This window comes from Bubalus bubalis, chromosome 7 (genome assembly GCF_019923935.1).
Source record: "Bubalus bubalis isolate 160015118507 breed Murrah chromosome 7, NDDB_SH_1, whole genome shotgun sequence".
Classification (NCBI taxonomy): Eukaryota; Metazoa; Chordata; class Mammalia; order Artiodactyla; family Bovidae; genus Bubalus; species Bubalus bubalis.
Window position 1 is genome coordinate 27,672,073 of NC_059163.1, and position 18,222 is coordinate 27,690,294.

Genomic DNA, 18,222 nt, shown 5'->3' on the forward strand with positions numbered 1-18,222 from the left:
TTCAGGTGTACAGCAAAGTGAATAACACAGTGTGCTGGGTCTTCATTTCCCAACTGGGAATTGAACCCAGACCTCCTGTATTAGAAGTGCAGAGTCTTAACCACTGGACCACCAGGGAAGTTCCTCTGACCCTCAGTTTTATATTTTTGAGCCTTTATCTTGTGCTAATCTGTACATACAAACTGCAGAGTTTTTCCCACTTATTTTGAGCTTTTACAGATAAAATGTATGTGAGAGCACCTTGTAGGCTATTAAGATTTATTCTAACATCAGGTAGTATAATTGTTGTGATCAATGCTTAGATACTAGCAAACGTTTATGAAAATAAGAGCACTGAAGAATAACTTTTGGACAGAAATAGGCATTTGCTACTAGTGAGAATAATGGCATGCATTTATTTTCATTGGTTGAGTAGTGTTTGTAATTTAAGTTTAATAAATATAAGAACTTGTTTTTGTTTATGCCTGAGCAGGCAGGCATATTTGAATTAGTTTTCTTTTCAGAATATCAATTGATTCAAAGAGGTGATAAATATCCCTGAAACTTGAAATTACATTTATTTGTCTGCCTATTTATTAATAGTTAATATCCACTTACATTTTGATTTTCTCTTTGGAAGTGTGCAAAATTCTCCTTTCTGTCTTCTTAACTCATTTCTGCAGATGTACTTCATCAAAGCCAGTTTGACTTTGACACTGACCGTGAACATATGTATTTATATATTTCGTATGGTATTTTGTGTTTCATTTCTCAGGCTAATGGCCTAACATTCTGTCTGACCCCTGTGCTGTAATCCCCTCCTGGTAGGAGAAGTTGCTTCCTTGCATGTTTTATGCTCCCTGTATGTTTTCTGTTCTATGATTTCATTTGCCCATGAGATTGTGATATGATTTCTTCAAACCCTTTTCTGTAATTGATGGTATAAACTATCCATGCTTGAATAAATTCTTTTTAGCAAATTAGTGAGGTAGGCAGTATCTACCTGAAGTCTGCTTATCTCCATTTCTCCTTCTGTCCGTGTTTTCTCCTCTTCTGATTTGCCTCCACTCATCCCCTGCCTTCAATGTGTGCTCTTTATCCAGATTCAAACTCCCCCCCCAACCCAATACAAAACCATTTCCAATAGAGGAGACAGAGCAAAAGTCATTGTTATGAGTTCAACTGTGTTTCCCCTAAATCCATATGTTGAAGCCGCAACCTCCAGTGCCTCAGAATGTGACTAAATTTGGAGGTAAGGCATTTAGAGGGACTGAGTTAAAGTGAGGCCCTTAGAGTGAGTCCTAATCTAGTCCCTGGAGTCTTTATAAGAGGAGGAAATTGGGACAAACAGAAACACCAGTGACATGGCTGCACAGAGAACGCTGTGTGAGCACACAGAGAGGAGATGGCCATCTGTCAGCCAAGGAGAGAGGCCTCAGGACAAACCAACCTTGCCGATGCCTTGGTCTTGGACTTCTAGCCTCCACAACTGTATAAGTTCTGTTATTTGAATCATCCTATCTGTGGTACTTTGTTATAGCAGCCCCAGTAGGCTAATATAGCAAGGAAGTAGGACACATCAGGCATCACATGTGGTTGGAGAGTGAGAGCTGAGGAAGCTGGAGAAGAAGGTAAGAGTCAGGTCATACCGGCCCTTGTTCAGCACTTTGAACTGTGTGTTATGAGGAATGGGGAGCCACTCTCAGAGTCAACAGGGAACTAGTTTGACTGGATTTATGCTTTAAAATGATCATTTAGGCATTAATGGATTGGATAGAGGGGGGGTAAATATATGAGGAGATCAGCTGGGGGCTGGGCTTACTGCTGTCTTGGTGGAGATTGTGGTTTGACCTGGAAAAAAAGGGTAAATTTGAGATGTGCGAGGGAGATAGACCATGTATTAGTCATTTTTGCTTTATAGCCAATTGCTACCCAAATTTAGTAACTTAAAGCGGTAAACATTTCTTATCTCATAGTTTTTGTGGGGCGGAACTTCCTGAGCTGCTTAGTCAAATGGGTCTAATTCAGAGTCACTCATGAGGTTGCAGTCAAATGTTAACTGGGGCCACAGTCACCTAAAAGAGGTGCCCTACCCCTGGGATCTAATGCCTGATGCTCTGAGGTGGAACTTATGGAGTAATAATAGAAATAAAAAACACAATAATAGAAATAAAGTACACATATAAAGGGACAGAGAGGCCTGGTGCGCTGCAGTCCATGGGGTCTCAAAGAGTCAGACATGACTTGGTAACTGAACAACAACAGCAAAATACACAATCCTGAAACCACCCCCCAATCCCAGTCCATGGAAAAATTGTCTTCCACGAAACTGGTCCCTGGTGCCAAAAAGGCTGAGGATCTCTGTCCTGAAAACTTGACTGGAGCTGGAGGATCCATTTTCAAGAAGACTCACATGGTCTCTTTCAAGAGACTTTAGGTCCTTGCCAACTACTTACCAGAGGCCTTGGGTCCATGTCTCATAAACCATGGGGTCAGCTTGAGGGTTTCCATGGCATGGTGATTCACCTCCTCTCGAGTCAGGCATCCAGGAGATAGCATTATTAAAGAATAGGGAGGACTTAATGACCTGGTCACACACTCACTTCCACTGTTTCCTATTCAACAGAAATGAGACTGCCACTGAGTCCAGTCTACATTGGAAGGCAGTAGAACTGGGTTCCATTTTTTGAAGGAAGAAATGTGAAGAATTTATGGACACATTGTATCCCCATCACAGACAGGATGCTGTTGCTATGGTCCAGGCTAGAAGCAATGAAGCTGGGGAGAGTACAGTGGCTGGAGGTACCCACCAGAGGCACTGTTATCAGGACGTCCCTTCTCAGCTGTTCATATGGTGGGGGCGGGGCTGGCATCTTTGTGTGAAGATAAGAGTGAATTGAGTGAGACTGTGGGCCCCACCTCGTCCTCTCAATCAACATCCGTACAGAGTGCATAGAATACAGAGCTGTGAGCCCTGGTTTTGTCTCCAAATCAACCTCCCTGTGACTTTCACACATTGATTCTAGTTCTGTGAACTTGAGAGGATGAGCTAAATTCCATTGTCTTTTTTTTTGACGTCATTCAGTATTTGAAGAGAGCCATCATATTGTCACCTCGGACTTCTCTTCAAGGAAACTTTCATTCTTCGTTGAAAGGACATGGGTTTGAGACTCTGACTGTGTTCTGTCCCCTGAAGATGGAATCTGGTTTGTTATCTCCCCTCTGATCTGAGCAAACACTCCATGTGTATTCTGGTTAGTGAGGCAGACATTTCCTTTAACAACACAGCCACTGTATCTCTATGAATGTAGGCTAAGAGATCATGCATTTATTTTTTTCCTGTGGGTTGCACTACCCAATTGTCATCTAAAATGCTCAAGCTTAATACACATCTCGTTTTGTACAATTTACTTATTTGAATATAGATTCAGGACTTTTCTTTTATCCCTGCTTTTTTTTTAATACCACTTTTGCTTGTATGAAGTGCTTGTTATTCAACAGATATTAGCATTCTTATTTTCAAATAGTGGGCGAACTATTCTTTGTGCATATTTTTAATGATTTTATGATTAAAGCACCATATTGATAATAAATCATTTTAATTTTTTTCACACAATTTAGAGTAAAGCCTCTGTATATATTTTTTTAATGTCTATACATTTTTGGCTGTGCTGGGTCTCACTGCTGTGCAAACTTTTCTCTAGTTGCAGCGAGCAGGGCTGTTCTCTAGTTGCAGTGCAGGACCTGTGTGTTGCGGTGGCTTCTTTTGTTGTGAGCATAGGCTCTAGGCACATGGGCTTCAGTAGCTGCAGCACATGAGCTCAGTAAGCTTTAGAGCACAGGCTCAGAAGTTGATGGGCTTAGTTGCCCCATGGTATGTGGGATCCTCCCAGACCATGGATCAGACCATACCGGTGTCTCCTGCATTAACAGGTGGATTCTTCACCACTGAGCCACCACGAAGCCCCTTGGTTGGTTATTATAGTGTGAGCACACTGTGAGGCGCCCTTGTGTTTTTGCTTTTTTAATGTACCTTTTGCTCAGCTGCACTCACCCAGCCACTAGAACTTCCCACTGCGTTTGGTTGGTGATGGTGGTGGCATCAGTGTGTCGGCTGCAGCACAGCTTTCTGCACTAACCGAGCGTCTTGAGAATAGCTTTCCCATATCTTTGGAAACAGCTAATGCATTACTGTGTGGTGCATCCTTTTCTCAGAGACAGGGAAAGGCAGCATCCATTGAAACGGATGTCCAGAGTCCACGTGGAGGGGCATCTCATAGTGGCCACTCTACCTTGCTTGATGACACTCCCTGTTTAGCGACGAAACAGAAAAACTCAAAAACACCTCATTAAAGCATTTCATTTTACCCCAGGAGACATGTCTTATTGAGAACTAGTGAACAAATTGTTGGGTTGGCATGAAATGTTTGACAGCTTCCAAGGAAACGAATACCAAACTAATATTGAGACTAATACTAAACTAGGCTGCTGTTATTTAGTTACTGAGTTGTGCCCCACTCCTTTGTGACCCCATGAACTGCCAGCCGCCAGGCTCCTCTGTCCCTGGGATTTCCCAGCCAAGAATACTGGAGTGGGTTGCCATTTCCTCCTCCAGAGGATCTTCCCAACCAAGGGATCGAACCCATGTCTTCTGTGTCTCCTGCATTGGCAGGCTGATTCTTTGCCACTGAGCCACCTGATACTAAACTAATACTGAAAAGATTCAGCTTGAGACCAGCGTGTGAAGAGTTTTAGGGAACTACAAAACAAGCCAGATAAGAGCCTCTAAACCTGAATTCCATTGAAAGATATTTGGTCCTTCAGGGTCTTTTTGCTTGATCTAATGGATGATGTTCATTGTTTTTGCTTGTTTGTTTGACAAAGCCCAGTCTCCCTAGCAAAGTAATCAAGTACTTCAGGCCAAGAGTGGATTCGCCTTTCCCCAGTCAGTCTAGGTTCAGCTTGCCCTGTTTTAGACTGACATCTGGTGGTCATGAAGGATCAGCCAATCACCCTTGCAGTAAAGAATTCTGTCCAAGCAAAGGCATGGCCATTTTGTGGTCTGCTCTTGCCAGGAAATACTCCACAGGATTATTTATTTTCATTTTCTCTTGTACATAAATCAGAGGGACTGTCTGAATTTGACCACACTTATCAAACTGTTTAAAAAGACTTAAAGTATTTTGACCACCACTTTAAAAAATATATCTCAAAGAAAGGCATGCAGACAGATTTATGTATAAGCATGTTCCCCAAAGTCAAAGTGTAATTTATAATAGCAAATTTGGAACCAACCCAAATGTTCAAAAATAAGGATTGTTAAAATTAGAGTGTTCCATTACATGGTGTGCTCATACTTTAGAGGAACATCTAATGACATGGGAAAATGTTTATGACGCATTGCAAAGTGAGCAAAACCAATTAAAATAACAAGTAAAGCTCCATAATCCTGCTTTTGGTTTTCTGTATATTTCTTCCTTTCAAAGACTTGAATATGTTAATATTTTTGGAAGTAGAAGGCAAAAAAAAAAATCCCAACATTATAAATATGCAAATATGGGTATATGTATAGTAGCGTATTCAACTTTTTTCAAAGTAACAAGTCCTTTAAGATATCTCTTCTGAAACTTTGTTCAGTAAACACATTCCTATAGAATATCGGTGCAAAAGGTCATGAACAATTGCTTCACTGTTCTCAGGATCAGTAATAATCAGGAAGCTTGAGCATGCAGCTGCCACTCTAAGTCTGCTAATGGGTCTTGTGGCTGAGACAAAAAGCAAGTTATTTCTTGCACGACCGTAAAGACTCATTAATTTGTTCTAAGGCTTATATTTTGCTTCTAAGAGTTGGTAGTGGGGCTGTGGAAGAAGATGCAATTTAAATCACTGTGAAGTGTGTGTCATAATCAAGGCTCTATTTTATAATTGGACACAGTCCATTTGTTAAAGCATTTTTAAAGACATAGTTTTGAGATTTTTCTTTGAACACCAAACAGGTATAAATAGACTGCTTGTTTCACTGGGTGATTTTCCCAGGAAGAGAAGGTTAAAGCGATCTCATGTGTGCTTGCATGCTAAATTTCTTCAGTCCTATCTGACTATGCGGCCCTATGAACTGTAGCCTTCCAGGCTTCTCTGTCAATGGGATTCTCCAGGCAAGACTACTAAAGCAGGTTGCCATTTCCTCCTCCAGCTGGATCTTCTGAACCCAGGAACAGAACCCGTATCTCCTGTGTCTTTTGCGTTGGCAGGTGGATTCTTTACCACTGTGCCACCTGGGAAGGCTTTACATATCATAGTTGTTTTCTTTATAAATTTGGACACAATTTCCAAATACATGGCTAACATGCCACTTTTGTCTACTCTAAGGGCACCAGGTGGCAGCTTCAAGAAGAGGAAAATCATTTCCAGAGCTCCTGCTGGCTCAATCAACACTTTTCAGTTCTAAAGAGACAGCTAACCTCTTTTTTTCATTTAACCATTTGATCAACAAAACTTTGATGGCTGTTACAGGAGTTGTTTATGATTTTCACTAATACAAATATTAACACAATGGCTGTTAGATTGGCAAACAAGAATTCAACTAATCCTCCAATTCTAGTTGGAAATATATTCCCTTATGGATCTTTTGGGCTTCCCTGGTAGCTCTAATGGTAAAGAATCTTCCTGCAATGTGAGAGACCCAGGTTCAATCCCTGGGTCAGGAAGATCCCCTAGAGAAGGAAATGGTTATCCACTCCAGTGTTCTTGCCTGGAGAATTCCATGGACAGAGGAGCCTGGCAGGCTACAGTTCATGGGGGGGCAAAGAGTTGACACGACTGAACGATTAACACACACATGTATCTTTTACTGCATTAACATGTGACCATGTGAAGTTGCTGACTCACTTCTTTGTGATCCCATGGACTGTAACCTAACAGTCTCCGCTGTCTATGGGATTTTACAGGCAAGAGTACCGGACTGGGTTGCCATTTCCTTCTCCAGGGGATCTTCCTGACCCAGGGATCAAACCTGGGTTTCCCACATTGCAAAGCAGACACTTTACCATCTGAGCCATCAGGGAAGCCCTTTTACTGCATTAATTCTGCTAAATTCCTCGCTGAGACATAACCAATGTTGCTACTTAGTCATTTTCAAAGAAACAGAAATAAAATATGACTGGCATATATTAACCTGTGTGTGCTTCTTAAACACATGTGCAAAGACAAATTGACTTACTCATCTATTACCTTACCTGACTTTACATATGAAAGTGCACAGCCGACTAAAGTAAAGTGAATATTAATTTTTAAATTAATTAATTAAGGAGAGCTTTCTTCCTCTCCTGTTGGTTATTTTTTAGGATGGAATATAATAAATACTCATTGGCTGTATTTATGTATTTGCACTATTTTAATCTCAGTAAAATATTCTCAAAACAACATTCACTAGAAGATAGGATTCAATGCACAAATAATTAACTTTATACATAGCCTTTTGTATATAAAACAAGATCATGTTCTATTGCTCTAAAGATCTTTAAGATGTGATAGATGGAGTATTTAGTGTTAGATTACAGAAAACCAAGGACAGAGAATTCACTTTTCAAAGTTAGACCTTTCTAAAGTCTCATGTGTTCTAACTTCGAATAAAATTTTAACCTTTAAGAAATTGTCCCCATTATTCTTTCTGCTTAATGCACTTGACTACTTTCTTTTTTTGATCAAGGAAGCTATGCAGAAAAGAAAAAAATGATCCTTTACTTCAGTGTGCTGAGCTTGAACAGTTAGCTTAGAATTTTAGTTTATTACAAGTCCATGATTTAGAAGTAAAGAGCAAACTACATTTATTATTATGATTTTTTAATTTTTATTTATTTATTTGGCTGCCCTGGGTCTTTGTTGTCGCACATAGGCTTTCTGTCATTGCCAGGAATGGGGGCTACTCCCTAGTTGTACAGCACAGGCTTCTCAAATGTGATGGCTTCTCTTGTTGCAGAGCACAGGCTGTAAGGCCACAGGCTTCAGTTGCTGTGGTGTGCCTGGCTCAGCTGCCCTCGGGATGTGGAATCTTCCTGGAGCAGGGATTGAACCCATGTCCCTTGCTTCGGCAAGCAGATTCCCAACCACTGGACCCCCAGGGAAGTCCCCAAACTACATTTGAATAAGTTGATTCCTAGACTTTATAAGTTGAGGAATAAATAGATACAAATCAATGAAATACGGTAATATGGTTGGATGGCACCATTGACCCAATGGACATGAGTTTGAGCAGACTTCAGGAGACAGTGAAGGACAGAGAAGCCTGGGTTGCTGCAGTCCATGGGGTCGCAAAGAGTCAGACATGACTGAGTGACTGAACAACAGCAACAGATTAGTTCTAATTTATAGAGTCCCTGCTACAATTTGTTTTTATCATCTCAAGGTCATTTATATATACTTGTGGCATTCAATAGTCATGTATAGAGGTGAGAGTTGAAACCACAAAGAAGGCTGAGCACCAAAGAATTGACGCTTTCAAACTGTGGTGTTGGAAAAGACTCTTGAGAGTCCCTTGGACTGCAAGGAGATCCAACCAGTCGATCCTAGAGGAAATCAATCCTGAATATTCATTGGAAGGACTGATGCTGAAGCTCCAATACTTTGGCCACCTGATGCAAAGAACTGACTCCTTGGAAAAGACCCTGATGCTGGGAAAGACTGAAGGTAGGGGGAGAAGGGGACGACAGAGGATATGGTTGGATGGCATCACCAACTCAATGGACATGATTTTGAGCAAGCTCCAACTGATGGTTGTGAGGGACAGGGAAGCCTGGTGTGCTGCAGTTCATGGGGTCGCAAAGAGTCGAACACAACTGAGCGACTGAACAGCAATAATGGCATCTAAAGAGCTCTCTTGCTCCAACTTCTCCTTATCACTCTAGTTCACAATGCTTTTAAATAGAGCTTTCTGTGATGATGTTGGAATTCTATATCTGAGCTGTCCAGTATGGTAGCCACTAACTTCATATGACTTTGGAGGACTTGAAATGTGGTTGCTGTGATCAAGAAATAGAATTTTTCATTTTATTTCATTTTAACCCATTTCAATTTGAATAACCACATGTGATTACTATATCTGATAGCACAGCTCTAGTCCATAAGTAGTTTTATCATCCTCATAGTACATATTTTTTAAAAAAGTTTTTTTATTTTTAGTTGGAGGATAATTGCTTTACAATGTTGTGTTGGTTTCTGCCATACATCAGCATGAATCAGCCATAGGTATATATGTATGTCCCCTGCTTCTTGAACCTCCCTCCCAACTCCCCCGCCCATCCCACCCCTCTAGGTTATCACAGAGCAGTGGAAATTTGCTGTATGATGCAGGGAGCAATTATCTTTTTATATTTTATTTATTTCCTTGCTAGTCATCTCATGCGAAGAGTTGACTCATTGGAAAAGAGTCTGATGCTGGGAGGGATTGGGGGCAGGAGGAGAAGGGGATGACAGAGGATGAGATGGCTGGATGGCATCACTGACAAAGAGTTGGACACGACTGAGCGACTGAACTGAACTGAACTGAGTCATCTATCTTCTCTTCACTAGGTTGTAAGCTCCCTAAGAGACGTGGTCTGTCTCTTTCTCAGCTGTATCTTTATTGCCAAGAATAGACTGTGGTATGTAGTAAGTACTCAAATTATTTACTAAAAATGTTCAAGGATGTTATTTCCTGTGCACAGTCTACAGATGGTCAGGAGCAAAGGGGGAATACACCTTGTGAAAGGCAGCAGGGATTTGAGCTCTCGACTCTCTGACTCAACTTCAGAATCCATCCCTTTCACTAACTGATGAATCATGATAGACAAGCCCCAAGCAAGGAAACTGTTTTGGTTGAATTAACACAAAAAGCTGGGTGAGTGGTCCATCATCTGCTTTGGTTGTTGGTATTCTGGCTAAGAATCTATCAGGCATTCAGGTCAAGGCGCTGTGCCAGAAGTAGAATTTTAGCACTCCTTGAGTTGTTATGAATTACTCTATTGTGTGTGTGTATGGGGGCAGAGGTTCTGGAAATGCTTTTTTCATAAAATGTATTTGCAATATATATGTAAGAGATGATAAATAACATTCATTTTTCACAGCTGCACTTACTGTTTTGAGATAATCTGCTTAAGAATAAAGTGAGTCAAAAGTCCTTAAGAAGCCACATGTAGGAACCCAAGAGGCTGGTCTGCACACTGACACACGCTAAGGACTTATTACAAGTATCTTCAGAGTAACCCATAAGGCTGTCAAGGTACTGCTTACTCTCTGTGTTGTCTGATATGGGAAACGCACAGCAACACATTTTTGATATGATTTTGTTTACTTTTTGTTAAACACTCATACTACACGAAATTTTTATGTATTCTTATATATCTGTGTCTGGAAGAGAGAAGCTTTAAATAAAGAGCATTCAAACTGATTTAAATAAACAAATCAACTCTTGCAAAGAAAATGAACCATCGTAGCCTCCTCATGCTTAACAATCAAGAAGCATATTTTTTAAGATGAAATAGACTTTTTCAATGGCCAAATGTGAGCCCACTTGAATACTGAGAAAGTCTCAGTTTTATGTTCTTATCTTTTCTACCATATGTCCATGCAAAACAAGACTTTCATAGGATCTTATAATGGAAACAAAGTAAAGAAATAAACTTAAGACTACCTCTGATACACACTCTGACAAGGCAACAACATACCTAATATTAAGCAATAATGGACACTAAATATTATTTTCACTTAGAAATATGACAAAATATAAAGTTCATGATATTTTAACTTCACATATACTGTGTTTTTTTGTTAAGAGAATCAGTACCACTTACTATATGTATTGGGCTTCCCTTGTGGCTCAGCTGGTAAAAAATCTGCTTGCAACTCAGGAGACCCGGGTTCGATCCCTGGGTTGGGAAGATCACCTGGAGAAGGGAAAGGCTACTCACTCCAGTATTCTGGCCTGGAGAATTCCATGGACTATACAGTCCATGGAATCACAAAGAGTCAGACATGACTGAGTGACCTTCACATACTGTCTTTTTTGTTACCACTTATTATATATATTTCATTGGTGTCGTTTGTTCTGTTACAAAATGTAAAGAAATGCACATGAACTAATTTTACTCATTTCCCAAGGGAAATAATGAGATCTTTTGACCATTTTTTGCCAATCTTTTAAAATTTAGTTTACATTATGTCTTACAAACCCCTTTGGGTGTTTATATATTAAAAGTTTTAAAGCCTTATAGTTAAATACATTTAAGAAACTACTTTAGCCCTTTTGCTGTTGTTCAGTCACTTAGTCGTGTCCCACTCTTTGCAATCCCATGGACTGCAGCACACCAGGCTTCCCTGTCCATCACCAACTCCCGGAGCTTGCTCAAACTCACATCCATTAAGTCGGTGATGCCATCCAACCATCTCATCCTCTGTCATTTCCTTTTCCTGCCTTCATTCTTTCCCAGCATCAGGGGCTTTTCTAATGTCAGCTCTTTGCATCAGGTGGCCAAAGTATTGGAGTTTCAGCTTCAGCATCAGTTGTTCCAATGAATATTCAAGACTGATTTCCTTTAGGATGGACTGGTTGGATCTCTTTGCAGTCCAAGGGACTCTCAAGAGTCTTCTCCAACACCACAGTTCAAAAGCATCAATTCTTTGGTGCTTAGCTTTCTTTATGGTCCAACTCTCACATCCATACATGACTACTGGAAAAACCATAGCTTTGACTAGACGGACCTTGTGGGCAAAGTAATATTTTTGCTTTTTCATATGCTGTCTAGGTTGGTCATAGTTTTTCTTCCAAGGAGTAAGGGTCTTTTAATTTCCTGGCTGCAGTCACCATCTGCAGTGATTTTGGAGTCCAGGAAAATAAAGTCTGTCACTGTTTCCATTGTTTTCCCATCTATTTGCCATGAAATAATGGGACCAAATGCCATGATCTTAGTTTTGTGAATGTTGAGTTTTAAGTCAGCTTTTTCAGTCTCTTCTTCCACTTTCATCAAGAAGCTCTTTAGTTCCTCTTCACTTTCTGCCATAAGGGTGATGTTATCTGCATTTCTGAAATTATTGATATTTCTCCCTGCAATCTTGATTCCAGCTTGTGCTTCATCCAGCCCAGAATTTCACACGATGTACTCTGCATATAAGTTAAATAAGCGGGTGACAATATACAGCCTTGACATACTCCTTCCCCAATTTTGAATCAGTCTATTGTTCCATGTCTGGTTCTAACTTTAGTCCTTTAACTCCTGGAAATTCAGCAACCCAGATTCGTATTTTGGCTAGCTTTAACTTTTCAGACAGCATGACTCTACACACCAGGATGAATCTATTTGTAGTAAGTCAGAGGAAATTGACTTGTAAGTTCTGATAAGAGGGAATTGGCCTTGGGAACGTTTCCCAGTGGGGTCCTGGGATCCTAGGGGGCAGCATGAGGGTGCTTGGAGAAGAGTTAGAGAGAGAAGTTTGGCCTGGCCTATGTCTTAAACCCCTTTATGAAGCTGCAGGGACCAGATCCAGGCTTGGGGTCCTTGGGTTCTAAAGTGGAGTATATTGTCCATAGTCATCAGGAATGTCTTTAAAGCTGGAGACTGGCTGCCAGTCAAAGTTCGTAGAGTGTGTAATGGGTCAAATAAGAAAAACCAAAAAAATTTGATAAGAACAAAGGCGAGAGCAGACTGCCAAATTAGAGAAGACCAAAAGTGTGAGGTAATTCAATGTAATGAGAATAAGGAATAATGCAGCTTGGGACTTACTTGGTGGTCCAGTGCTTAAGATCTGATTTGCAATGCAGGGGGTGGGTTTTATCTCTGATCAAGAAATAAGATCCCACATGATGCAGGGCATCTAAGCCTGCTCGCTGTAACTAGAGAGCCCACAAGCCCCAAAAAAGATCCAGTGTTACCACAATCAAGGCCCAGCACAACAAAATAAATAAATAAATGTTTAAAGAGATAAAGCCTCTTGAAGCTCAGTGGCTAAGTGGGTGGGCTTGGAGTGTCTTATTTTACCTTGAACTCAAGAGGTAGAAGGTGGCAGCATTGGAATTTGAACCAACCTCAGAATCTGAATTCTTCCTTCTTCTCACAGAACAGGGCTCAAATCCTTTCTCTTTTTTCTCACTAAAGGAACTTCATTTGGCCTCACTCTCCTTTTGTATATAATGCTGCTCATCTATATCTCATGGTATAGCCGCATATAATGCTGCTAGTCTGTATCTCGTGTGATGACTGCAAAGATTAAATGATTATAATGTCCTAAATCATTTAGATGCACGTCTGTTACAGGTCAGTGCTTTGTAAATATGCGCTGTTATTATTGGGTCAAAGAAGGTCCTAGGTTGTGATCATGAATGGAGCTAGATGAGGATTGGATGCTATAGGATGTAGTTATATTTGTGCTTGGGAATCAGACAGGTCTTTGGCAAGTTATTCAAGCCCTCTCTTCATTAGTGGAACAGAGATAATAACTATCAGTACCTCACCGGTTGGTGTGAGGTAAAGTTAAATAGTGCATATAAGTGCTTAGCACTTTGCTCCCTGTCAAGAGGTGGGTTGCATGCTTGTGTGCTAAGTCACTTCAGTTGTGTCCGACTCTTAGCAACCCTATGGACTGTAGCCTACCAGTCTCCTCCATCCACAGATATTCTCCAGGCAAGAATACTGGAGTGGGTTGCCATGCTCTCCTCCAGGGGATCTGCCCGACCCAGGGATTGAACCTGTGTCTCCTATGACACCTGCATTGCAGGTGGATTCTTTATGGCTGAGCCACTGGGGAAGCTTCTGTTACAAGGTTAATGATATGTAAATGAAGGACCTGGAGCCCGATTTCATTGGCTATTGGCCATAGAATGGACTGGAGTAAATGCCAAGGATTAGATCAACATTTACAACTTTGGTTAAAGGCCAACACTGTGTTGACCCATGGCTTGCAAACTCTGATTTTCAAAGTTCTTTATACCAATGTGTCAGTGCCATACAAATGTATCAGATACTTATGACCGCTGAGGATGTGATTACCTCTTATCATTAGGCTTGTATTTCTTACTGCCCCACCTTGAGTCTGTCTTCAGACTTACTTGGGCTGCATAAAAACAATAGTGACAGCAACACGTACTATCAAGGGCAGAACTTAGGGAGGCTTTACACAAGTGTCATTATTTTAAGTTCTACAAAAGGCTGATTTTTTATTTAAAAAAACAGTTGGTAGAGACATAGGGTCTCTTTCTTTTGGATATAGGATCTTTTCATTTATTTCAGGCAGTTCATGACTTAAAAAGGCAGAATTAGTGGGAAAGGAATCATGTAAAAATGTGATGAGCAGTTTCCTGGAGATAAAAGTCTTGGTGGTGAATAAGGTAAAAGACATATCAGACATGAAACGTTAGAAATTCTGCATCGGTGGAAGATCACAGAACCCCACCTCTGAGTATGCAAGATGTGGAAAGTTATAAAGGGTGTGTCAACCCGTTAGCTGATCCTTCAGAGGTTTTCAAATATCCAGCCTTCATATCATTGCTGTTTATTTTTTTTTCTGCCTATTTACCTAAATCGTTGCCTTGAATGTTACCAATATCATGACAGCCTTAAACTGTCTATACTTAAAGGTATAGACTTCCAGTTACAGTATAAATAATTACTAGGTATGCCATGAACAACATGATACGTATGACATGATTAACACAGCTATATGCTGTATATGGAAGCTGTGAAGAGTGTAAATCCTGAGTTCTCTTCACAAGGAAAAAAAATTTCCTTTATTTTGCATCTCTATGAAATTGTGGATATTCACTGAACTTGAGGTAATCACTTCATGATGAGTTGAAGTCAAATCATTAGGTTGAACACCTTAAACCTGTACAGTGCTGTCTATAAACTAGCTTATTATATCAGGAAGCAAAGAATGACTGATTTCTTGTTCATGTGGTATAGTTTACTGATTTAGAGTTATTTCTTCTAAAAATAAAAAAATAATCTTTAATTAAGTAACTTAACTATCCCTCTCTCCCCTCCCCCTGGCAAAATATTTTTTAAAAACAATCTAAATTAAAGAACTTTGGTGACTTTCTAACCTGTCGACTTGACTAGGCTGAATTGCATTTCCCACAATCTGCTTTTCTTCATGCTGTTGCTGAGGGCGGCCCCAGGAGAGACGCTGTGTGAGGTATGGAAGGAAGAAGAAAGTCTGGCATTTTTGCAGCTCATACAAGGTGCTGGGTGTTGCTGATCTGAGGATGTCCATCCTTGGTAGAGACAGTGCCTGGGCCTCTAACTGCTCCCCCATTCCCCATATCTGCCAATGGCTCTTTAGACTTTTGATCTAGGTACATAAACACATATATGTGTATGATCTTAAATGTGGGACACAGGGCTCTGAATTCTATAGGATGCCCTTGCACAAATGTCAGAGGTAAAGAGTTTCAGTCTGTCCAGCAGAATTGTGCCTGTAGATTCCAGCTTGTTCTTACTCTTCAAAACCTTACTTCCATCTTCAATTCTGACTGCCAAGTTAAATATTGGTGACCAATCTGTGTGTGTGTATAATTACATATATGGAGAATATATGCACATAATTATAAATATGGAGAATATACATATGTAATTATATGTATGGAGAATCAGTCAGTTCAGTTCAGTTGCTTAGTCATGTCTGACTCGCTGAGACCCCATGGACTGTTGCATGCCAGGTTTCCCTATCCATCACCAACTCCTGGAGCTTGATCAAAGTCATGTCCATCGAGTTGGTGATACCATCCAACTATCTCATCCTCTGTAGTCTCTTCCTCCTGCCTTCAATCTTTTCCAGCATCAAGGTCTTTTTCAATGAGTCAGCTCTTAGCATTAGTATTGGCCAAAGTATTGGAGTTCAGCTTCAGCTTCAGCATCAGTCGTTCCAATGAATATTCAAGACTGATTTCCTTTAGGATGGACTGGTTGGATCTCCTTGCAGTCCAAGGGACTCTCAAGAGTCTTCTCCAACACCACAGTTCAAAAGCATCAATTCTTCGGTGCTCAGCTTTCTTTCTGGTCCAACTCTCACATCCATACATGACTACTGGAAAAACCATAGCTTTGACTAGACAGACCTTGTGGGCAAAGTAATATTTTTGCTTTTTCATATGCTGTCTAGGTTGGTCATAGTTTTTCTTCCAAGGAGTAAGGGTCTTTTAATTTCCTGGCTGCAGTCACCATCTGCAGTGATTTTGGAGTCCAGGAAAATAAAGTCTGACACTGTTTCCTTTGTTTCCCCATCTATTTGCTATGAGTGATGCGACCGCATTCCATGATCTTAGTTTTTTGAATGTTGAGTTTTAAGCCAGATCTTTTACTCTCCTCTTTCACTTTCACCAAGAGGCTCTTCAGTTCCACTTCACTTATGCCATAAGGGTGGTGTCTTCTGCATATCTGAGGTTATTGTTATTTCTCTCTGCAATCTTGATTCCAGCTTACGCTTCATCCAGCCTGGCATTTTGCATGATGTACTCTGCATATAAGTTAAATAAGCAGGGTGACAATATACAGCCTCGACATACTCCTTTCCCAATTTTGAATCAGTCCATTTTTCCATGTCTGATTCTAACTGCTGCTTCTTGACCTGCATACAGATTTCTCAGGAGGCAGGTAAGGTGGTCTGGTATTTCCATGTCTTGAGGAATTTTCTACAGTTTGTTGTGATCCACACAGTCAAAGCTGACAATTGGCCTAGTCAATAAAGCAGAAGTAGATGTTTTCCTGGAACTCTCTTGCTTTTTTGATGATCCAAATGATGTTGGCAATTTGATCTATGATTCCTCTGCCTTTTCTAAATCCAACTTGAACATCTGGAAGTTCTCAGTTCATGTACTGTTGAAACCTAGCTTGGAGAATTTTGAGCATTACTTTGCTAGCTTGCGAGATGAATACAATTGTGCAGTAGTTTGAACACTCTTTGTCATTGCCTTTCTTTGGGATTGGAATGAAAACTGGCCTTTTCCAGTCCTGTGGCCACTACTGAGTTTTCCAAATTTGCTGGCATATTGAGTACAGCACTTTAATAGCATCATCTTTTAGGACTTGAAATACTTCAGTTGGAATTCCATCACCTCCACTAGCTTTGTTTGTAGTGATGCTTCCTAAGGTCCATTTGACTCTGGACTGCAGGATGTCTGGCTCTAAGTGAGTGATCATACCATCATGGTTATCTGGGCCATGAAAATCTTTTTTGTATAGTTCTTTTGTGTATTCTTGTCACGTTTTCTTAATATCTTCTGCTTCTGTTAGGTCCATATCGTTTCTGTCCTTTATTGAGCCCCTCTTTGCATGAAATGTTCCCTTGGTATCTCTAATTTTCTTGAAGAGCTCTCTAGTCTTTCCCATTCTATTGTTTTCCTCTATTTCTTTGCATTGATCACTGAGGAAAGCTTTCTTATCTTTGCTTGCTATTCTTTGGAGCTCTGGATCCAGATGGGTATATCTTTCCTTTTCTCCTTTGCCTTTAGTTTCTCATCTTTTCTCAGCTATTTTAATGCCTCCTCAGACAACCATTTTGCCTTTTTGCATTTGTTTTTCTTGGGGATGATCTTGATCACTTCTTTCTGTACAATGTCACTAACCTCTGTCCATAGTTCTTCAGACACTCTGTCTATGATATAATCCCTTGTATCTATTTGTCACTTCCACTGTGTTATTTTAAGGGATTTGATTTAGGTCAAACTTGAATGGTCTAGTGGTTTTCCCTACTTTCTTCAATTAAAGTCTGAATTTTGCAATTTTTGAGTTCATGATATGAGCCACAATCAGATCCCAGTCCTGTTTTTGATGAGCTTCTCCATCTTTTGCTGCAAAGGATGTAATCAATCTGATTTTTATATTGGCCATCTGGTGACGTCAATGTGTTGAGTCATCTCTTGTGTTGTTGGAAGAGGGTGTTTGCTATGACCAGTGCATACTCTTGGCAAAACTCTGTTAGCCTTTGCTTCCTTTTATACTCCAAGGCCAAATTTACCTGTTACTCCAGATATCTCTTCACTTCCTACTTTTGCATTCTAGTCCCCTATAATGAAGAGGACATCTTTTTTGGGTGTTAGCTCTAGAAAGTCTTGTAGGTCATCAGAGAACAATTCAACTTCAGCTTCTTAGTTAGTTGTTGGGTCATAGACTTGGATTATTGTGATATTGAATGGTTTGCCTTGGAAATGAACAGAGATCATTCTGTCCCTTTTGAGATTGCACCCATGCACTGCATTTTGGATTCTTTTATTGATTATGA

At 40.3% G+C, this 18,222-nt stretch overlaps 1 non-coding gene across 1 annotated transcript; it reads right to left on the reverse strand.

Annotated features, from left to right (window-relative positions):
• Nucleotides 1–45: 45 nt before the first annotated feature.
• TRNAR-UCU lies at nucleotides 46–118 on the reverse strand. Its single transcript has one exon. It is a non-coding gene; the product is annotated as a tRNA-Arg (tRNA).
• Between the last annotated feature and the right edge of the window lie 18,104 nt (nucleotides 119–18,222).